The sequence below is a fragment of the Macrobrachium nipponense genome, chromosome 7 (assembly GCF_015104395.2).
Source record: "Macrobrachium nipponense isolate FS-2020 chromosome 7, ASM1510439v2, whole genome shotgun sequence".
Taxonomy (NCBI): domain Eukaryota; kingdom Metazoa; phylum Arthropoda; class Malacostraca; order Decapoda; family Palaemonidae; genus Macrobrachium; species Macrobrachium nipponense.
Genome location: NC_061109.1, coordinates 115943432 through 115967226, shown reverse-complemented (window position 1 = coordinate 115967226; position 23795 = coordinate 115943432). Strand labels below are relative to the sequence as shown.

The window sequence follows — 23795 nt, the reverse complement described above, 5'->3', positions numbered from 1 at the left end:
CAATTCAGAGTTCTGTGCTTCGGATTGACAAAGTCTCCTCAAGTTTTTACAAGAGTATCCACTCTCGTGCCGACATGGGCGCATGCTCAGAGGATCAGGCTAATAAGATACCTAGACGACTGGCTGGTGATAGCAAAGTCAGAGAAAAATTACTTCGGGACAGGGATACCCTTCTGCAGTTTTGTCACAGCCTAGGTATTGTGATGAATCAGAAGTCAAAGTTGGATCCAAATCAACGGCTGGTGTAAATGGGTATGATTATAGACACAGTAAAAGCCAAAGTGTTCCCAGCAGACCAGAGGGTAGAGAAATACAAACAAATGGTGAATGCCTTTCTGGAAAAACAAACAGCCAGCAAAACAGTGGCAAGTATTCCTGGGAGTTCTAAGTTCCTTGGAGAAGCTGGTACCACACGGGAGACTACACCTTCGATCATTGCAATGGAGGATGAAGGAGTTTCGGTCGCCAACGGTAGATCACCCATATGAGCAAATCCCCTTGTTGACAGAGGTGTGAGGAAAGACCTACTGTGGTGGGTGCAGGACAACAATCTGACAGGGGCGTTACTCTTCAGCAACCCTCTCCGGACCTCTTGCTGTTCTCAGATGCGTCACTCGAAGGTTGGGGAGCCCACGTGGAGGAGCTGATGATTTCAGGGAAGTGGAGTTGCAAGGACAGAGAACTCCATATGAACGTGTTGGCATTAAAAGCAGCGTTTCTGGCGCTACAGGAATTCCGGGAGAGGGGGAAGAGGCAATCAGTGGTAATGGTGTCAGACGACACCACAGTAGTAGCTTATGTAAACAAATAAGGAGGCCTAGTATTTGCAGTTACACCTGATGACAGTAGAGAATTTAGTAGACATCAGAGCCAGATATATTCCAGGAAAAAGAAACCTAGTGGCCAACAAATTGAGCCGCAGGAACCAGATCCTAGGAACGGAGTGGTCCTTGCATCAAGAAGTGGTGGACAGAATGTTCATATTATGGGAAAGGCCGAACATAGACCTATTCTCGACCAGGTACAACAAAAAGTTGGAAGTGTATTGTTCAGTAGTCCCAGATGCTGAGGCAGTAGCAGAAGATGCGCTTCAATAACCATGGGGCAATCTGTACGTGTACGCATTTCCTCCATTTTGCCTAATCCATCAGGTTCTGAACAAGGTAATGCGGTCTCAGAACCTCAAAATGACTCTGGTAGCCCTTTTGTGGCCGAAGGCAGAATGGTTTCCGGACCTGTTGGAACTCCTAATAGATGTGCCGATAGAGTTACCTCCATGGAACAACCTACTGTCAACCACACATGGAGAGGTACCATCAGTCAGTGCAGTCCCTATCACTTCACGGGTGGAGAATGTCAAATATCTCCTGCAAGCGAGAGGCTTATCTCAGAAAGCAGCAGCACAGATGGCAGGAAGGTCGTCGGCAGCAGTCTACCAAGGAAAATAGTCCGCTTACTGTGACTGGTGTCGTAGAGGGAACTTGTCTCCACTCGGAACCACTTTTCAACAGTTAGCAGATTTTGTGATATATCTCAGGACAGAAAGGCATATGTCTGTATTCGCTGTAAAGGGATACAGGGCTGCTCAAGCTTTGGTTCTGCGGATGGAAGGCATGGACATTTCTTCTTCATGGGAGAGAAGAGTTTTGAGCAGTCCTGTTCCCCGAAGGAACTAAAAGCCCCAGATTGGGATTTGACCATGGTACTGAGTAGTCTTACAAAACCCCCATACGAGCCTTTGAGACAGGCCATAGATAGAAGCTTGATCCTGAAGGCAGTCTTTCTATTGGCCCTAGACTCAACCAAAAGGGTGGGGGAGCTGCATGGTCTGTCATATGTGGGGAAGTATCCGAGAGGTTGGAAGTTTATGGTTCGTGAGTTTGTCCCAAATTCGTTGCCAAAACTTACAACCCATCAGTAGTGGATGGCAGATTTGACTTTTTTTTTTTTTTTTTTTTTTTGTCTCTGTCTCTCTGTATCTCTCTCTTCTTTCCTTCTCTCTCTCTCTCGCTCTCTCGTCTCTCTCTCATCTCTCTCTCTCTTCTCTCTCCCCCCCCCTTTTCCTTCTCTCCTCTCTCTCCTCTCTCCATACCTTCTCTGGCAGAATTTGTAGACAATGACTGAAGAAATGCAGCTATGCCTTGTTAGAGTACTAAGAACATACTTAAGAAGAACGTGGCATCTCAGGCCGGGATGCCAAAGGCTATTTGTAAGTACAGGATGGAACAAGAAGGAATTGTCCAGTAACACTATCGTTTTGGCCGAGAGAAATGATCAGGAATGCATACATGACAGGAGACAGAGGGTCAAATAGCCTGTAGAGAGCTAGAGCTCATGACATCAGAGGCTTGAGCTTACTTTCTTTGGCATTAAAGAAAAATATGTCTCTGGAGAGGATTTTGAAAGCTGGTATTTGGCGACGCCAAACAACTTTCACTTCCTTTTATTTAAAAGACGTTGCCCATAGATCCTTGGACACTTTTTCCTTGGGTCCAGTGGTGGCTGCCCAGCAAGTGGTATAGCTCATCCAGTACCCCTGGTGGGTCAGTTTGTGTCTAGTCTAAGATGAAGGTATGAAAGTAGAATGAATGAGATGACTGGTCTTTCTTCTTTACTACTTTTCTAACTACTCCTTTACTTACGGGCTGTATGAAGGAGAGTACCATCATGAGCTGGAACGAACTAGATGCAGGTGAGGGGGACAGCCATACTGTAAAGATAATCTAGAGTCTAGGATACTTTCAGTAGCAACACAAATCCTCTCAATAATAGGAAGAGAGTGGGGGTGTATATAGATCCAGATACAAGGACAGGAGTGCTTTATGAGAACGGATAGCTCTCCACCTTCCATAATGCAATAAACCATGGCATTGTATGAAACATCCAGAGAGGGGAACCAATAGATTCTCATAGATCTTCAGTTCAAAGGTTAATAGTCCATTGTCTTAGAATACATCTACTATATGGAAATGGATAAAGGTGGCAAACTTCCAGTTGGTTATAGAGACTCACCTCCCACCAATAAGTAAAAGTCTATCCTAAAGTTAAGACCGAAGGTTTGTTTCGTATATGAACAGATGACAAATTTTTAACCAATTTGTATTTTTCATACCTAACAAACCTGAGGTCTTAACAGATAAGGTCAACCTCTAACCACCCCTCTAACAGTCTAAACTGGCTTGGAAGAGTAACTGATGGACCACGGGACGCCAAGGGCATTCTGGGAATTACAATACCCCGTGACCTGGTATATATGCCAATAGTCCCTGGATCTCACAAATTTTGTTATTAATTCTACCGGTTTCCAGTTTGGTGCTAGTATTATCCTAATGTTAAGACCTCAGGTTTGTTAGTTATGAAAAATACAAATTGGTTAAAAATTTGTCATTTTTTAACGGCAGCTTGAATTCAAAATTCGCGGGTAACACTTAAAACTGTAGGTGACAGTTCGCCCACTAGCAAGAGAATAGGAACAACTGTATGCAGAAAGATTACCTTGTTCCTGCTGTGGTCTGATAAACACTGATGATGGCAATGGTTTGTTCATTATTTTCCGGTTAATTAATTGGTTTTCAGTGGTGTGCATTCCCACTAGAACGCATATTTAGTAACCATCAATTTAATCTCACGATGAGTGTTTTCTTAATTTTGTAAGTGTCGAGTTGATTCATCAGCTAATCTTGTTTACTCTTACAATCCGATGTAAATAGTTTGGCCCTAAAGTAATCTCTTACAATCCGATGTAAATAGTTTGGCCCTAAAGTAATCTCTTACAATCCGATGTAAATAGTTTGGCCCTAAAGTAATAAGAGGACGAAAGTAGTTTTGCCATAAAGTAATTCTCGTTTATTACGCCATTCCTTTAGGCTAGATTTTGCATAATGTTTTTTATTTACTGGTTTTCATTAATTGTAACCCTCGTTAAGTTACGTTTTTTTTTTAATTCTCGAATGTTGTGTTTTCCAAGTATAAATACTCACAAACTGTCTTTTGAATTTTTTGTCATTCTTTAAGGCTAACAGATAAGCAACTTGACTTGCAAGTTGCTGGTATGTTTTTGCCTTGAAAAGTAGTCTTGTACCTTACGTTAGGACCAGCTTTTACATCAGCGTTGTTTACAGGGCATAGGCGATGCACTAGACATCATTGGATTATTGCCTTAAAAGTAATTTGTTGCTTGTTCTTCTTTCATAGGCCTCTTATGGGCTGACAGTATGATGTGGTCCTCAAAAAAGAATTTTTGTATCTTGTACCTTTCCTTTAGGCCAAAATATTTTACATTAAAGATGTTTACAGATGGTAGGGAATTTACTAGATGTCATTAAACAATTGCCTCAACAGTAATTCATGAATGAACATAGGCTTAGTGTGAGCCATCAATATAGTTTTGCCCTAAAAACAGAATTCTTGTATCTTATGTCAAGTCCTTTAGGCCAAATTATTACATCGATGATGTTTACAGGCCGTAGGCTTTTAGTTAAGGGGTGTACACCTAGGAGACCTCTTTAGATGGATGGAGAGAGAGAATCATCATATAACAATGTCTTCGAAACTTGATATGTCACTGTTGTGTTGATGAGCAACAACATAACTGAAGGTAATGCAGATACATAAGTGGGTTGTTTGCCAGACTGTCGAGCTGTCAGCCAAGTACAATCTGGGCAGGAGGTATGTTTTGGCAAATCAGTTCAGCTGCCAGGGTTAAGTAGTAGTTACGAGTCCATATATCCTTGCATGGCAGGAAAGCTTTTCTATATCTAGAACATCGTTCATTGACCTATTTACTATACTCAGTAAGCACCTCCCCCCATTCCAGACCCCAGGGCTGTTCTAGTGGTGCATATATCTCTAAAACTTGAATCATTGACTTATTCACTATACCCATATACCCACAGAATGACCCTAGTGAAAACTCAGTGTTTTCCCTGTTCCAGACCCTGAGCAAAGTTTGACTGTCTAAGCTATCCCACCAGTTCTGAGTCAACCTGTGACAAATCATTGTAGGTTAATGACCCTAATAGCCCAAGCAAGAGTGATCTCGTGATCTGCCAGCTTTTCTGTTGGAGGTGTCCAAAGAGCTGGCCCGTCATCTTGTTGGCCACATGTACAAAGGAACCACTAGTCAGTGCAGACCCTCAAACTTTACAGTTGGAGGTTACCCAGTAGTTCCTTTGGGATTCTCTCTCTCTCTCTCCTCTCTCATCTCTCGTCTCTCTCTCTCCTCTCTCTCTTCCGTCTATTCTCTCTCTCGTCTCTCTCTCTCTCTCTCTCTCCTCCTCAATCTCTCTCTCTCTCTCTATCGACTACATGGGAATATCTGGTTGCCTCAGGAGGTCTGTTAAGTGTAATGGGGAAAGTTAGCTATCTTCTATGCTTAGTGTCGTAGATTGGGACTCAACTTTGTCCAAGCTATGTTCAGCAGATTGAGGACTTCTTGTCTACCTTTTTGTAGACAGTGCTCCAGTAGTGTTTCTGCCTTACCCTCCAAGATCCCCCAGAAAACCCTGGCCCTCTCAGCAGAGGTGAGGAGGAATTTGGAGATCAACACTGGTTTTTAAAGTCGCCTATTCTTGGTATAGAAGGCAACTGTAAGCTGGAGACTGGTCAACAATTTCTTCCCACTGTGAGCTTGTTCTTCAGACTTGAATCAATATGGAAACAGGCCAGGCTATGTTGGATTCCATCAGAGAGGGTTAGTTGTTGAAGAGTAGCGACAGCCCCTCTTGTTCACACGTATTTTGTGTCGACTTGTATTGCAGAGTATATACTTGCTGCTTTACGTGGATGATAGGCTACCTCTGGCATCCTAAGAGGCATAGAGAGATCACCCACTCATATTTTGCTATGCTGTGGGGGTTGTGATAAACTGGGAGAAGTTGGATCTTACATCCAAGCAACAGGCAAAGCACCTGGGTTGTGCTCATAGACACAGCGGCAGTAAGTCTTTCCTTCAGACTCCTGTGCCAGCAGGCTCGGAATTTTCAGCACAATTCCTGTCGTGACAAAAGCAAACTGCATGGTTACCTTTCATCCTGAAGAAACTCATCCCTCAAGGGCAACTGAAGCAACATTGGTTGGCCTCAAGCAATCTTCCCTCCTAACTTGTGCCCTTATGTGGTGTGGTCAGGGAAGATCCTGCTTGGTAGTGACTGGGTGACAAGAACCTCCTTGTTGGAATTATACTTCCTTGAACTGTGTGCACCTGGAAATGCCTCTGCTGGTGGATGCATCAAAGGAATGACGGAGTGCACTACACCAGAGTGTTAGTATGCTTCAGGTGTAGGGATGGAGAATGAACCTCATCTGCACATTGTTTTGGAAATGCAAGCATCACTGCTAACACCTATAAGCATTTCAGGTGTGTGATAGGTCGCTCCTTGATGCTGATGTATGACAATATGACCGCTGGTGTACATTGTAAATCAACAAGCAGGGAGGAGGTTGTTCTGTCCTCATCTGTCAGTTACCCCAAGGGCAATTGGGAAGTTTACACCATCATCTCATTCATTGTGATCGGTGTCATTGCCTGAGCATTGACTGCACCAGGAGTCACAAATACCTTGGTAGCACTTTGTATACCCTGCAAAAGTGGTTTCGTAGAATGGGTTTCACACTATTTGGGGCTTCTGTTTTGCTGATTGCATACTTCCTTGTCTACCTTCATCAAGACAAGCTCCTCTCAGTCTCCATGGTGAAAGGCTATTGCTCAGCCCTAAGCCAGGTCTTCAAATTGAACGGCATAGATCTCTAAGCTTTGGTTACAAGGAACTTCAAAAGTCTTTTTCCTTCTCAAGAAACTTGGGAGAGGTCGTTGACAGGATTTTTCTCTCCAGACTGCATTTTGCCAGCTTTTGCCTTGGAAAAGCTTATTGGCAAGTTTCATGGCATATCTTCACTTGTCTGGTACTTGTAGGGTGGGACATCTCTCGTTCTATTATGTTCTTATGTTTGTTGTGAAAACCGAGAACCTATCAGTTCCAGATGAGAGAGATGTGAGAGGATTATAATTTCAGGGTTCCCTTTGTCTGGGACTTTGTTAGTGGGGCCCAGAGGAATAAGAGTGGGGGTTGAACAGATAAGATGAATGGCTTCTCTTACTACTTTCTGCCTCTCCTTCCTTTGCAGGGCAGTAGCTCAGGTTGTGTATGTGTTAGGTCGGTAAGTGACAGTCAAGCACCCAGTCTTAGAGCTTTGGATATTAAGATATGAATCTCACAGCTCTCCCTTTAAACAGTTGGGAAAGGGGGGTCAAGCTTTAACCCAAACCAATTAATTTTATTGGCTAGGTTTAGCTCCCTTCCGAATTTTGTAAGCCTACGTAGGAGCCATGCTTGGTTCTCTTGAGATTTTTTGTATACAAGCAATAATCCAGAAACTTCTCCCCAGGGCTTAGGGCCCTATCATTCCAGCATCCCTATGCCAGACTGAATAGGATGTTAACCCTTACGCCAAGCAGCTATTTACCAAAGAGTGTCTCCAGCGGCATTCGGGAGTTAGTGCTGAAGCGGAAAGTTTTTTTTTTTTTAAATCACAGCATGCAAAGTTTTTAAGATTAAGAGATCATTTTTGGCTAATTTTTTTGTCATTGCTGAAGTTTAGTATGTAACCATCAGAATGAAAAAAAAAATATCATTATCATATATAAATATTGGAATTTATGATAGTGTGGAAAAAATTTCATATATAATTGTATACAAATCATTCTGTGAGCAAAAGGGTTGAAGCTAATGAGTTAATTTTTTTCGTTGTATTGTACACTACATTGCGATGATTTTGGTATATAACAAATTGTAAAATGATCAAAGCAAATCAGAGAAAATATTATCACAAAATGATGCATGAATTCGTAACTCGCCGACGTAAAATTTTTTTTTTTTTTTCAAAAATTCACCATAAATCGAAATACTGTGCTAGAGACTTCCCATTTGTTGCAAAATGAAGGTAATTGATTGAATATAACTAGACTGTAAGTGTTTTAGCTTACAATTGCAGTTTTCGACCATATCGGTCAAGTTAAAGTTGACCAAAGGTCGAATTTTTACTATTTATCGTGATTTATATGAAAATATTTCAAAAGAGATAAAAGCTACATCCATGACTTATTTTTTGTTGTATTCTACATGAAATTGCACATATTTTCATATATAAAACTTTATGTAACAGCTAATATAAAATGGTGCAAATATTATGACAATCTGATGAAAGAATTTAAAGTGTTTTTCAAAAATTCACTATAAATTGAAATATTGTGCCAGAGACTTCCAAGTTGTTGCAAAATGAAGGTAAATGATTGAATATTACTAAAATGTAAGAGTTATAGCTTAGAGTTGAGTTTTTCGACCATTTCGGTCGAGCCAAAGTTGACCAAAGGTTGAAAATTTGGCACATCGTGATTTATATGAAAATATTTCAAAACTGAGAAAAGCTACAACCATGGATTGTTTTTTGTTGTATTCTACATGAAATTGCACACATTTTTATATATAAAACTTTATGTAACGGCTAATATAAAACTGTGCAAATATTACGACAAACTGACAAAAACATTTCTGAGATTTTCGGCAGAGTTACCGTGCGTGACATAAGGAAAAAGTATTTTTCAAAAATTCACCATAAATCGAAATATTGTGCTAGAGTTCCAATTTTTTTTGCAAAATGAAGGTAAATGATTGAATATTACTAGAATGTAAGAGTTTTAGCTTACAATTGCATTTTCAACTATTTAGGTTGAGTCAAAATTGACCGAAGGTTGAAATTTTGGCACTTTTCGTGATTTATATGTAAGTATTTCAAAACTGATAAAAGCTACAACCATGGATTGTTTTTTTTGTTGTATTCTACATATATAAAACTTTATGTAATGGCTAATATAAAAAAGCTGATGCGAGAAGGAGGCATTTCGCGCATGCGCACCTGGGTCACGCTGGTAAACAAAACAGCAGCTTGATCAATGAACTCCCAGCATCCCCAAAGGCGCGTGATTCAAAAGTTTTTGCCTAGTAGGCCTATACTATTATTCCGCGAATTTTTAAACTTTTTCGTCGATGTACCATACGTCCAATTGTCATACGACAGACAATTTTAACCCTCTTACGCCAATTGGACGTATTAAACGTAGAGATAAATTGTCTCCCGGGTGCCGATTGGACGTATTAAACGTCGACATAAAAAAGTTTTTTTTTTAAATTCGCGGAAAAATACTTATAGGCTTACCAGGCGAAAACTTTTGAATCACGCGCCTTGGGGGATGCTGGGAGCTCACAGATCAAGGCGTTGTTTTGTTTACAATCATTACGCAGGCGCGCAAGCGCAAATTTCTTTCTTATCGCACTAAAAAGTATCGATGACACATCTCGGAAATTATTTTGTCACTTTGACATAATTTTTGCACCATTTTAAATTAGCCGTTACATGGAGTATTATACACATATGAAAATGTGCGCAATTTCATGTAGAATACAGCAGAAAAATACTCATGATTGTAGCTTTTATCAGTTTTGAAATATTTTCATATAAATAACGATAAGTGCCAAAATTTCAACCTTCGGTCAACTTTGACTCTACCGAAATGGTCGAAAAACGCCATTGTAAACTAAAACACTTATATTCTAGTAATATTCAATCATTTACCTTCATTTTGCAACAAATTGGACGTCTCTAGCACAATATTTCTATTTATGGTGAATTTATGAAAAAAACTTTTTCCTTACGTGAGCGCGGTAACTCTTCCGATAAATTTTTTCGTGCGATTGTCGTAATGTTTGCACCATTTTAAATTAGCCGTTACATAAAGTTTTATATATGGAAATGTGCGCAATTTCATGCACAATACAACTAAAAACAGCCCATGGTTGTAGATTTATCAGTTTTGAAATATTTTCATATAAATAACAATGTGCCAAAATTTCAACCTTCTGTCAACTTTGACTCTACCGAAATGGTATAAAAACACAATTGTAAGCTAAAACTCTTATATTCAAGTAATATTCAATCATTTACCTTCATTTTGAAATAAATTTGAAGTCTCTAGCACAATATTTAGATATATGGTGAATTTTTAAAAAAACTTTCCTTCCCTCCGCGCGTGGATTCTCCGCCACAAATCTCCGAAATGCGTACGTCGCATTCTCGTTATATTTGCTCCGTTTCATAGAGTTTTATATATGAAAATGTGCACCGTTTCATGTAGAATACAACAAAAAATAATTGAAGGTTGTAGCTTTTCTCATTTTTGAAATATTTGCATATAAAAAAAAAAAAAAAAAATATTTAAAAAATTCTACATTCGGTCAACTTTATCTCGTCCGAAATGTCGAAAACTGCAATTGTAAGCTAAAACTCTTACAGTATAGTAATATTCAATAATTTTTCTTCATTTTAAAACAAATTGGAAGTCTCTAGAACAATATTTAGATTTATGGTGAATTTTTGAAAGAAAAAAAAATTTACGTCCGCTCGTTATCATGCATCCTTTTGTGATAATATTTTCTCTGTGTTGCTTTGACCATTTTACAATTTGTTATATACCAAAATGATCGCAATTTAGTGTACAAAACAACGAAAAAAAATTAACTCGTTAGCTTTAACCGTTTTGCTCACAGCACGATTTGAATACAATTATATATGAAATTTTGTTTTCGCGCTATCATATATCGCATTATTTATATATGGTAATGATTTTTTTTTCATTTCTGATGGTTGCATACTAAACTTCAGGATATGATAAAAAAAAGGGAGCCAAAAATGAACTCTTGATCTTGAAAACTAAGCGCGCTGTGATTTTTTGAAAAAAATATTTTTTCCGCTTCTGCGCTCACTCCGAGACCCCCTCGCCATACGGGAGACGATTTTTATTATACACCTTCAGCGTAAGAGGGTTAATCGACGTTTAATACGTCCAGTCGGAGTTAAAGGGTTAAGCACCCGACAGACAATTTTAGTCAACGTATAATACGTCCAGTTGGCGTTTACGGGTTAACCGGAATCAACACTCCCCTGCTTACTATCTTGACTGGGACATAAGACATTACTAGGTGGAGAAGCAACTTGTTAGTCAGTTGAGAGACATCCCAAGGAGTAAGGCGTCTGTGTAAAAGGCAGTGGTTTATATTTCCATACGAGATAGACACTTTTTTATAGTCTCTATTTTTTCTAGCTATACAAAGCAGAGCCTTTTATCTTAATCCCACCTCAGCCACCCCACTTAGTCCCTGATGCCAAAGGAAAAAGTGCTGAGAGAGGATAGGCAGTAGCCAACCCCCCTACTCACCCATGTGCCAATGATCAACAACCAATTTTAGGTTGCAGTGCGGAATGTATATTTCTATGCCTAGGAAGAATACAGATTATTTAAAAATGTGAGTTTTGGCAAATACATACTGTATGACAGAATTTTATAAATGTTTTCGAGCTAAATTGGTTGTTAAATTGACCATTCAATTTTTTTGTGTTGCTTTTGTCTTTTAATTCTGTTCAGTAAAGTACAAATAATCAGCCTCATAAGGATGGTAAAATCAGTATCCTAACAAGAAAACAAGCTCTACAATGAGCAATAAAAAATAGCTTTTTCTGTTAAAAGTTAGTCTTTATTTTTTTTTTCTTCACTGCACAGTAACTTCTTATTTTTTTTTTCTTCACTGCACAGTAACTAGAAGTAGTGATAAAAAATTATGTGGAGACATCTTGTCAACATGAATACAAAGTACTACCTTGGAGTTATTCACACAAGTTATATAGATTTGCATTGCTTTTATATTTATATAATAGATTGTTAACATATTGGAATGCTGTTTTGTTACAATGTTTTTGTGGTACTGTTTTTATATTCTTTCATAGTTGTAAGACCTCTTACCCTACACTGATTAGGGAAGTTTTATTATTTAAACCTGTTAATTTGTATTTTTTGTCAGATGTCACAAGTTATATGATTTCTTTTCTTTTTTTCATTTCAGTGAGTGGACTGGGGAATCTCCTTGGTGGTGGTGTTAACCTGACCTTGAACTTGAGTTCTGCATATCCAAATGGAGGTGCTGGTAATCCTGTTATCACAGGCCAGTTGTTGGAGCATGTCCGGTCTATCTTGAGATCCTCAGGTTTTGCTGATCAGTCAAATGCTGAAGTATGTAGTGCCATAAATACACTCATAAATTATGGCATCATAGGACTGGGGCTAGGTCTTGGAAGTCCATCATCTCACAGGGAGGTCAGGGCCAGGGTCAAGGTAATATGGAGGTAATGCCATGCTTGGTAATATTAATTCTCTGGTAACCCAGGGGAATACCATGGTTCCTCCATGAGCAATGGGAATAATGGTCCATTTGGTCCTATAGGCACAACTGTTGCATCAGGACTAAATCTTGGACAAGGTTTAGGGGGACCAACTTCACCACAACGACAAGTGGACAGATTTAATAGTGAACCTCCTTTTGATCCCTTTCGCCGACAGTCGACCGAGATGGGGGGCAGTCTACCTTTGAACAGTAACTCCTTTGGTCTTGGCACCCCTTTAAGAAAGAGCCCATCACCAGGAGAATTGCCTCCTGGTGCCCCAGATGGCAGCAAGAAGGTGGATGTTGAAGTTGGTGAGCACATAGTTGGTGCTATCCTTGGGCCTGGAGGGAAATCACTGGTGGAGATTCAACACATCTCTGGGACAACAATTCAAATCTCCAAGAAGGGTAATTATGTACCCGGTACAAGAAACCGGGTCGTGACCATTAACTGGCCTCCCCTCAGGCATTTCAACAGCGCAGTTTTCTCATTGAACAGCGTATATCTGATGAGGAGGGGAAGCGGGCCCGACAAAATGCCATAATGGGGGTCATGCCTTAAAAAATAGAAAATAATAATTCATTATCCACCTCATTCCCACCATTATCTCTCACCCATAAAAATATAAATAAATTGACTTAGTATAGGGGCTTGAAACATAAGCACACCATCATTGCCTCGTTCCATTGTAGTGTTGAATGTTATTTTTTTCATTTTTTCTGTATGTGTATGTATTTGTATACAGAATGTATACAAACATATGCCACATATATGTACGTATGTATATAAATAAATCAGTAAATAAAATCATAATTAAACATTTTAGGGATTTCAAGCTCCATAAAGTCATCCAAATTTCAGGTGCTTTTCAGCTGTTATGGGATCCTTTGCGCATGTAACTCTTAGGGGTAATTTCCCGTTATTATTGACTGTTTTGCAGTGGAAACGATCTGATGTTTCTCCCAACTGACAAGCACCTTGCATTTACTAGGTCACAGCAGTTTCATTTTCTCTTCAACAATGGCCTGTGTGTTCAAAGTGTCATCTCATTCATCAGGCATTACCATTACAAAATCTCTCATTATGACCATTTAAATATCTTGAATTTTCCCCAGTCACCAACTACATTTTTTGTTTTGACCTTTTTGTTATTTTAAATAGAAATATATGAGCTTTTCAGTTTATATTGTACTGTATATGACAGGGCAGTTGTGTGTAATAATTACTTGTTTACTGTTTAGATATCTTAAAAATTTATCATTATTATTTAAGCTGTTTGATGAATAGTATTCTTGATTTTTCTTTTTTATCAGCCTCATTTTTCATTGTGCAAATGTTCATTACTCACGTTTAATCCATGTGGATGTTGCCTGGGGCCACACCAGTTTTCACACAGGTTGAGGATCAGGCTCTTGCAAGATGCTGACACCCTCGCTCCCAGCGTTATTATTCGGCCATCAGTTCTTTTGGCAGACCTGCTGTGCCTAATTAACTTCATTACAAGTCTCCCTAAATGTTTTAAGAATTAACTTTTATTATTACACTGTGTCTAGTTATCAGACAAGTCTGTGAAAAGTTTTCACATTTTATTGAAAGCAGATTAGTATTTAGCTGCTTACAATTGTGCAGCTATGTGATTACCATTAACCGTTCATATTTATAATAGTTGACTGGCTTTAGCAGATCTGACAATTGAACCGTTTCATAACCATCTTTCTGTCTTCAGTCAGAGAACATCCCACATGGCAGTTCATATCGTAAGGTATGAATTTTGGCATCTTTTAACTCATGTTGAGTTTATTAATGCTGATCCCAGGATTTCTGCCTGGACCAAGTCTACACTGGGGAGGTTCTTACTGTTTCAAGTCTTCACAGAAGTGAGAGGAAAATGGAAAAAAATAAAGTTTGGCTTTTAGATGATGAGATATACATGAAAAAAAAAAATGATGTTTCAGGGCCCTCTTATAGTAAGAATATTGTACCTGGGTGGGTAATAGAGCATATTAAGTTTGACCTTGTAACAGTGTACAGTAAAGTTAAAAACATAAGGGTGGGAAAGATCAAGGCAATCTTAGTTAGCCTTCACTAGATAACGCACCCAAGTTAATTGCTTAGTCTTGGTACTTGCAAGTCAAGTGTATTGTGTGCATGTAGGCTGATTTTTCCCTGGTACTAAAATTGAATCATATATCTATATATAAATATATATTTTTGAATTAGGTTTTCCCCAAGTGTTAAAATAAGTCAAGCAGATATTGTGGTAGATTCCAAAATTTCTACTGGACCAGGGGATAGGCAGAAACATTTCTCATGCATCTTTCATTAAAAACTATCATAGCTCTACAAATCTGTAAAAATTGGCAATAAATTATATCCATTAGCAGCCATGACTTTTCATATCAGCCTATCAGTTTCACCGCACCAAACTGACATCCCAGCACCCTGAATGTCTAGCCAAGGGCTATGTGACCTTCAGGGCGCAGGTAATCAATCCTTCATCCCACATTCGGAAGTTACACCTCATGACACTGGGAAGCACACCGCTAGATGACTAAGTCAGTTTGTTGCGGCTTGCTTACTTTATGATTGTCTTTTTGTGGTCATTTCTGAGAAAGAAATGTATCGATAGAAAATGACTGTTCCTTAGAGTTAGTAGAGTAAGATGTCCTCCCCCCTTGTAAGGGAGTTTTGGTGATAAGAAAAGTGACTAGAGTCATGAGGTTCCATTATACAGTTTTCAGGAAATGGCACTAGTGTGTCACTGATTTGCTTCACCAACATTTTTCTGGCAGGGGAGGGATCATTGTTCATTAGATGTAGTTTACTTTTGTTTTCTGCAGTAATTGTTTGCTTATATTGATATATGAGACATATTCACAGTTGTGCCATCCGATAACTCATTTTGCAATACCCCTCAGTAATGTTGATTGTTATTTCTTTTCTCTTCCATCTCCATAACTAGATAATGGGTGACCCCAATGTTATGAATGATGATGGTGAGTAAGCTGGTGTATTATGTGTGGAGAGCTGACAGTGCCTAGCTGTGGTGGTGGTGTCGGCGGCAGGAGTGGGGGTGGCTCTCCACGCAGGCTCGGCACTCCCCTCCACACAGGTAGTGAATCGGTGACTCTACTCCCCTAAATGTCCCCTCCAACTTGATATAGGCAACGCATATTAGAAGGCCTTGTTGCCGTATCCTGTGTCATGTGGAGGATTGAGGAGGATGGAGAAGTTGTGCAGCAAAGTACACTTAAAAAGTTAATTTATAAAAGAGGATCAGTCATTTCAGTATAATTGGAGTATCCCCCTCTTAGTCATGTGCCTGTTTGTTGGTAATGAATGTTCTGAAGTGCCCTATGCACATAGTTCTTCTCTCAAGCATGCTAGTACTGTACTGTACGTATATTATAGAGGGCAAGGGATATAACGGAAAAATGTCAATGTGGAATGATTACCAGGTAAGAGAAAATGTATTTAATCCAATAGAATTGAGGTTGCATGCATCATAACTGGAATACAAGTATCAGATTTTTTCTTTTCATCTTGTAAGCAAGCATTTGTTTACAAGATTGGAGCATACACATGATGGATGAGAGGTTGTGTAAATGACTGGGTGCCTTTTTAGGTAACAAAAGTGGCTGAAAAGTCACCAATGTCCATGTGGGAGTAAATGGCACATAAAAAAATTGATGAAGTGTATTATGGTAGACCACTGTGTAGAGGGACTTAAAATAAAGAATTTGTTACGTATAATTTATCCATAAGGTTGTAATAGGTAATCTTGTATTCTTACAGAGAAAAAAAAAATGGTGTGGGGTAGTATGCTTTAGAACTGTTGTTTGTTCCGACACGGCATACAAACCTTCGGTCCTTTTACAATAGGAAGGTACTAGCGGCAGCTGGAAAGCTTTCGAACAAGGGTTCGGTAGTTAACTGCTTGTCCGACAGGCGCGCGCGCACGACTGGGAGGTAAACAAATCACTTTTGCTTTCGGCCTGCTGGCGTGTGGACGTGTATCATCGCTCTCTGCCCGCTTCATCGTCGTTTGCTTTCGCATGGTTGTGTTTTTCTTTTTCTATTTATCTAGTGAAACTGAATTGTAAGTACAATCATTTCATATTTATTTCCATTGAATTCAATTGTGAATTAAAGGATCTTGGTTTCACCACGCCCTCCGATTACCTGAGTGCCGGGACTGAAGGGCGTAAGTGCGGGAATTCATTTTCCCAGAAATGATCCTCGATTGTGTATGCTCGGTGCCGAGGGCGGGAGAGCGCTCGCTCCGAGCGTATATTTTTGGTTGGAAATGTTGTAGATGAAAATCGTAACGTAAGTGCTCTTTCATTTATTTAATTTTTTTTTGACCTGTATGCTCGTTGCCGAGCGAATGCGCTCGCACGAAACTTATTCTGTATGGAAGTGGAATCGCAAGTACAGTATTCTTTTTCATTTTCATATATATTATTTTGATTGTAGCAATACTCATTTTGGATCAGTTTTCCGAGCTTACCCGTAAATTGATCCTTTCCCCTTTTTATTTGAATGAAGTGAAATCGCAAGTGCAGTTCTTTTTCATTTTCATTTTTTATTGAGATTGCATTGTTTACTTGGATCAATGTTTCCGCTATTTCCCGGGAATTGATCCTTCCCCTTTTTATTTGGTATGAAGTGAAATCGCAAGCGCAGTATTCTTTTTCATTTTCATATATATTTTGATTGCATCAATTCGTTATGGATCAAGGTTTCCATTCATAATCGGGAATGGATCTTTTTTACCCTTGCGCTCGGTACCGACGGGCGCAAATGCGCTCGATCCGAGCCCTTATTCATTGTGAAGTGAATCGTAATGCAAGATTCTTTTTCATTTTATTCCTTTTATTATTGATTGCATCAATATTTATTTGGTTCAAGTTCTGCTCAGTCAGGGAATTGATCCTTATGCCCTTGCATTCGGGCCGAGGGCACGATTGCTCTCGGGCTCTTATTATTATTGTTGGGTACATGGGTGCTGCTGCCTGCGGGGGGTGGGGAACGAGACACACACACACACACACACACACACACACACACACACACACACACACCACACACACACACACACCCCCCCCCCCCCCCCCCCCCCCCCCCCCCCCCCCCCCCCCCCCCCCCCCCCCCCCCGCTCAGCTCCCACAGATGGCCCTTCCCCTTGGGGGGGGAGGTTATCTGCGTTCTTCTCCTCGCCCGACCCGTCGAGCGCGGGGGTGGGCGCTCGGTGCCCGATGTACAATTGTATTCGGGGTCTTCCACTCGTTCGGAGAGGGCTCACCCCCCCCGCGCGAGGGGACTTCCCCCCCACTAATCGCTACTACTGTTATTTCCGCAGGTGCTACTGCCACGAGGGTGGACCTTGGTGAGGTATGGGTGTCCTTCCATTTGCAGGGCGTGCTAGTGTCCAGGGGCTGCGGTTCTATGTCTGGGCCTACTGCGGTCACCCATGGAGTGGTGACCACGCTCCAGGTGACGACGTCCCTCCTCACCTGGTGTACTCGCCTCACGTTGGTAACAGTCTTGCCTACAGCCGCTGTGAAGTGCCGTTCGCCGTACCGAGAGGGGGGCGTGCCGCTGCCGCTCGTGGTTGCCGCGCTGCGGCGACCACACTTCCGCTGCCCTAGAGCTTCGCCCCTGACCCTGCCGCCGGTACCAGGATGTTGCTGGCTGCTGCTCCACTTCCTGTGTTTCCGGTGCTGCCTGCCGTACCTGACCGATTCTTCTGGGCTGACTGTCCATGCAGTTGCTGCGCTGGCTGTCCCTGCAGTTGCTGCGCTGGCTGTCCCTGCCGTTGCTGCGCTGGCTGTCCCTACTGATGCTGTGCTGGCTGTGCCTGCTGTTCCTGAGATGCCCATACCTGCTGACGTCGTCCCTGTTGGTGGTGGTACTACCCAGACTTTGGTCTGTCTGTACAGGTGCGTCCGGGCCCTGTGGCTTCGGCTACAGCAGCCCCGGCTCCGCCCTGGATAGCAGATCTTACGTCTGTCCTGAAGAAGCTGACGAAGAAGAGGAGGAGGTGTCGTCGTCGTCGTCTTCATCTTCTTCATCGTCGTCGGCTGCCGCCTCTTCCCCATCGACTTCTAAGGCTTAACAGCCGAGGAAGAAGAAGGTTGCCTCCTCCCTCCTAGAAAGTCCCTCCCTCGGAGCTTCTCGGGGACCAGTCTCACCTCGGTGTGGGACGGGAGGGTTCCCTCCCCGCTGGTCCTCCTGCTCCTTCGGGAGCGGGGCCTGTCTCTTCTTCCGCAAGGAAGAAGACTACGGGGACCAGAGGGGTACCGGCTAACACCGGTACTTCCTCGCCTGGTGTCAGTGGTTCTGCCACTGCATCAGGGTCCGTCTCGGCCTCTCGTTCGCGGAGGTACCGAGTGTACGGTCGCCTACCAGCGACCGTGCAGCCAGGAACCAGACATCTGAGTCCGCTCAGCGTCAGGTTCACGGCACGGGGCGGAAGAGCTGGTGACAGCCGCTCACGCGACTCTCACCAGACCAGCTCTCGCTCTCGCGGCGACCAGCTGGCTACCCGGGGACGTGACGTCCACGACCGGCCACGGGCTGAGGCTGGGAAGAGGTCCTCCCGTTCGCCGGTGCCAGCCACGGCTGGAACCAGCGACGTGACGTGCCGTGAGGACAAGCACCCGGTCTCACTGTGACAGTGGAGCCTGCAGGTCGCCTGACCGTCGCTCTCACAGAGAGCGATCGGGTACGGCAACCAGCACCAGCTCTTCTGACACTCGAGATCGGGGCCGCTGTGCTCAGTCCAGCCGTTCTCCACAGCGAGACGGTTTCGACCAGGCCTGCAGCTCGATCGCCACGCGGGTTGACGATCGCCTGCAGCCCTCCAAGCCTGCTGGTTCTGCCAGCGAGCGAGGAGGGAGCGTCAGGTCTGCCTCTCCCGTACCTTCAACCTCCATCGGGTTACACCGGGAGGAGCGAGGTATTGAGGAGTGATCGTGAGGGGTGCGCCCCTCATGATCCCACCACGACGCCCTACGTGCCAGGCACGGTTCTTGGACCGGCCAGGACGTATGCGCAAGTGTGGATGGAGAAGACCGAGAGGGCTGTCGCTGTTCCCCCTTCTTAGGAGGAAGGTTTCTCGGAATATGCTCTTGTTCGAAGGGCTTAACGGTCCCACTCTGCAAGATGCTGTGACTTCCGAGATCCAGAGGAACTTTGCCGAGGTTATGGCGCTGATTCGTCAGCACAACGACCTCGGGGAAGGATCGCCGCTCCCACCCCAGCAGAGCCACGTCTCGGCTCGAGTCGTTTTGGGGCCCGAGAGGGAACCCAAATCGACGGTGGGTCTGCCGCGATCGGAGCTTGCCGACTGTGTTGAACCAGGTAGTCTCTCGTCTCCGGACAAGAAGGCTCTCTCAGTTCTGGCCGGTCGAACAAGCTACTTCACCTCCTCTACTGCGACAGAGGCGTTTCTACGTGTCTTCGGACACCGTATTTGAATACCCCTTCGGTCCTCCTGAGGTTTCGACCTCGACGAGGATTGGAATGAGTCAGAGGACGGTATCGGCTCTCTCCTGTCAGTGTCGATCAGCCCCACCCAGACGACGTTCACAGTGGCGGCAGACCCTTACCTACAGTATGAGTTCGTAACCCTCCTCGGGAAAACGTTTTCTCCTGACGATACGTTTTCCCAGGCTCTGAAAAAAGGCCATCGCCGTAAGGCGATGGCTGCTCCTTTTCTTCTCCAACTGCTAGTTCCGCTGGGAAGGCGAGCCAGTATCCAATTCCTCTCCCATTCCCTCTCTCCTTACGGCTACGAGGGAAAGGGGAGGGATCCTACAGAGATTTCTCTGTAAGATCCCACTTAGGGGCTGCGCTACCGGGGGACCTTCGGGTCCTACCTGACGTAAGCCCCACCCGGTCGTTGAGGAGGGATCCTGCCCCTTTCTCGATTTCTACGGGAATCGGGAGGATCACCAGCCGATATCGTTTGACGAATTCGGTGGGGGGTTTTCGCAGAGTGCTTAGAATTCTACGGAATTTCTAGCGCACTCAGAGTGTTCGAGTTTTTTACGATCTCCAAACACTTAGGCGAGACCACGGTCCAAAGTGAGCGAGAATCCCCGATAATTGTTACACGATAATCGGGAACCTCGCTTATGCTCGAATTCCTGTAATTTCTAGCATTTGGAAGAAGACTGCTGCTGAAAGAAGAGTATCTCACAGTAGGCGATTAACCTGGAATAGAGAAGAACGGACGGGAACTTCCAGTTTGGCTTGAACTATCGTCTTCGGTATTCTGTTCACCATTGAAGCTTTCCTTTGGGAAGACTTCTCCTTCACTCTCTTGACTAGAGAACGAAGCGGTCGATCTCCAATCCTTATTCTCATTCCTCGAGAGGAGAAGAATTTAGGATGGAGGTCGTGGTACAGAACCTACAAATATACTACGTATATTACCCTCGCGACATGATTCTTTTAACAGTTGAATTGTCCGGGGGGTAGGCACATACCGTAGTTAACTCTATGGTTTGTGACCGAGACGAATTGTATCTTAATTGAACTGCAACTCGGGGTTGCCTGCAACCTCCCAGCAGTTATCAGTTTCGATTTTAGATACTTGGTATTGTCATGACAACACCAAATCAGCTTTTGTATTTACCGAAATCCGTTTCGGTTAAATATAATTGCTCGAGCGTATTCTTTATGCTCGATGGTTCTAGCCGAACGCATTCCTTCGTGGAATAATGGATTACCTGGCAACTCAGGATGACGAGTCACCGAGAGCTACTGCGTATTGAACTGCCTGATAGCGGCTCAGTATCAGCTAGGTCTCGGAGATGCACGGTCGGTTACGTCTCTCTCTCCCCTGGTTTGATTGACTACCGAACCGTATCTCTGCCCAACAATCATGGACTTAGGTCTCTGATTAACGGGGATTCTCGCAATAATGAAGGACCATCTACTGCTGTGACGCTCGATTTCATCGCCTTCGACATTGCGAGAATTTTCAACAGAGATATCTCTTGGACTCTTTCATCTTTCTGTTTACCGCACGGTACAGAAGTCTGTACTAGTCACCCGCTGCATCGCACCGCGATAATGCGAATGATTTTTGCAGACATCTGAGTTTGTCTTCAAAATATCTCGTATTCGTAGGTGTGCAATTATTCATTGCTCGCCCCGAATTAACAGATATGTCAGAAGACATCGCCTACTCTCCGACCTGACAGCTCTACTTCCAAATGTTCAGCCCATGAGAAGCAGTTCTTCAGGCAGTATTTCCCTGTCTTCATTACTGAAAAGCGCTCCGCTTTTATTGCAACTACGATCCTCACCGGACAGCAATGAATAGCGGTTAGCGTTCTCAGTCTTTGTAGCACAGGTTCAGAATCTTGAGAATCCTTCTCTCGGTTCAGCTGTGAAGACGTAGGTTGCATTTTCTGTACACCTTCGTCTTCAACGACACATAGTGTTGTTTCTCCTTAGCCGAGAATCAACTATACTATGAGATATCTTGCCATCAGGGACCTCGGTCTCTAGAAGGCAATTGACTTTCGCCTGTTGGGCACATGCCTTAAGAGAGTCATCACCTTGCCTTCTGGCATCGGTGACGAACAAATTATTTGTTTAGTCTCTTGGCATAACCCTTTTAAGGCGAAGGTCACGTGACTTGCTCGGGTGCTTGGACAACTTGCCTCCTACCGAACCGCAGTCAGTCGGCAGCTGTCAGAGCGCCCAAGTCTGTTACGAACTTCGCTGTGGACTTAGTTCGGTTGTTCCATAACAGTCTTTTCTTCGTCCTAACGGCTTGTCACAGTACCCATACCATCGACACCCACCATTGAGTGTCGGTGTCCTATCCACTACCGAGAAGAACAACTTCGCTGCAGACGGATAGACCAGTATGGGTACAGGACATCACCGAAGTCGAGAAGAGGGATAGGTCATACGACCATTTCCCTTCTTTTCCTCTGAGGTAATTGCAGCACTTTTCCTGCGAAGTCAAGCATCCAGGGGATGGGGATTCGTGACGCTCGATTTCGTACCGAATTCGTAGCGAAGACTCTGAACCCTTCGGTTCCTGACGATCGGTTAGAGTCCTTCACAATCCCCTCCCTAATGGACTTCACCGCCTTCGATGCGAAGGAGATGCTGCTTTGTCCTGTGAAAGCGCGACCGCGCTTTCTGAAGAAACTCGACATCCCAGGCTGAGTGTTGAAGACTCTTCGTCAGCACCAAGATGACCTAGAAGTACACTCCCTCGAGTTACACAAGAACTTCTCCGTGGCGCAGGTACTGAAGGCAGGGGTCTGGTACAACCAGACCACTGGCACCTCCTTCTACCTTTTGGATATTGCCCACAGGTCCTTGGATCGTTTTCCTTAGGACCCGTGGTGGCTGCTCAACACGTTGTGTAGCTAACCCAGACCCTAGCAGGCTGAACAGCATCGAGTCCTGGTGTGACTGTAAGAATAGATAGTGAATGAGAGAGTGACTGGCTTCTCTTCCTATCTTTTTCTCCCCCTCTACCTGTGGGTAGAGGGATACAGTCATCACCTTGCTGGATAAGGACGAGATGCCGGTGAGCTACTCGACAGAGCCCCATCCTATCCCTTTCACTAGGGATGGGAGCGAATATCCACCACTTCCTCCTACAAGGGGGGGGAAGTGGATGCCAACAAGAGACAAACCATAACTTTATGTTGCCTCTTGCAAATAGGAACTTGTTCTTGTTTGCTGGTACGAAGAGATACGCTTGCCTCTCTCTTAGTACTTGGTCCAGAGGTCTGACCATTGATCCTGCGGTGCACACCCCGATCAATCGGACAGAGGCTTGGATCCCTCCCTCGCTCTTACGACCAGGGAGGCATTCCAAGGTTGGGCGAACACCAGTCTGTTCACAAAAGACTCAGATTCCTCCCACCAAGAAGTGAGTCTTCCTATTGTAAAAGGACCCGAAGGGTTTGTATGCCGTGTCGGAACAAATGACAATTTGTCCAAAATTGCATTTTTCCTAACTATACAAACCTGAGGTCCTTTTACACATAGTCCCACCTCATGCCACCCCTCACAATGCAGTTTTTGCTTGGGCCAAAAGCAAAAGTGATTTGTTTACCTCCCAGTCGCGCGCAGCGCGCGCCTGTCGGACAAGCAGTTAACTACCGAACCCCTTGTTCGAAAGCTTACGACCTATCCAGCTGCCGCTAGTACCTTCCTATTGTAAAAAAAAGGACCTCAGGTTTGTATAGTTAGGAAAAATGCAATTTTGGACAAATTGTCATTTTTGGAGTTATACTTGTCATTTAGATAATAAGTAATAAATTCCCTTTACTCGATTCAACTGAAGAACATTGTAGAATGCTTTGGTACCAGTTTTTCCTCAAGTTTCCAAGGACTCCAAAATCTGCATTTCTGCTGTGATGATTTGCTGTATTGTATTATACCTACTAGATTTCTATACCAATTAGTTTTGACAGACTAATAGTAGTATTACATATGTCAGGTATGTAGTCGGATAATGTAGTTATAGAAAAAGTTAC

The 23795-nt window shown here is 43.2% G+C and overlaps 1 pseudogene; it reads left to right on the top strand.

Moving 5' to 3' along the window:
- Positions 1–13337, top strand: part of LOC135217683 (RNA-binding protein Pasilla-like) — a 37461-nt pseudogene extending 24124 nt beyond the window's left edge.
- The last annotated feature ends 10458 nt before the right edge of the window (positions 13338–23795 follow it).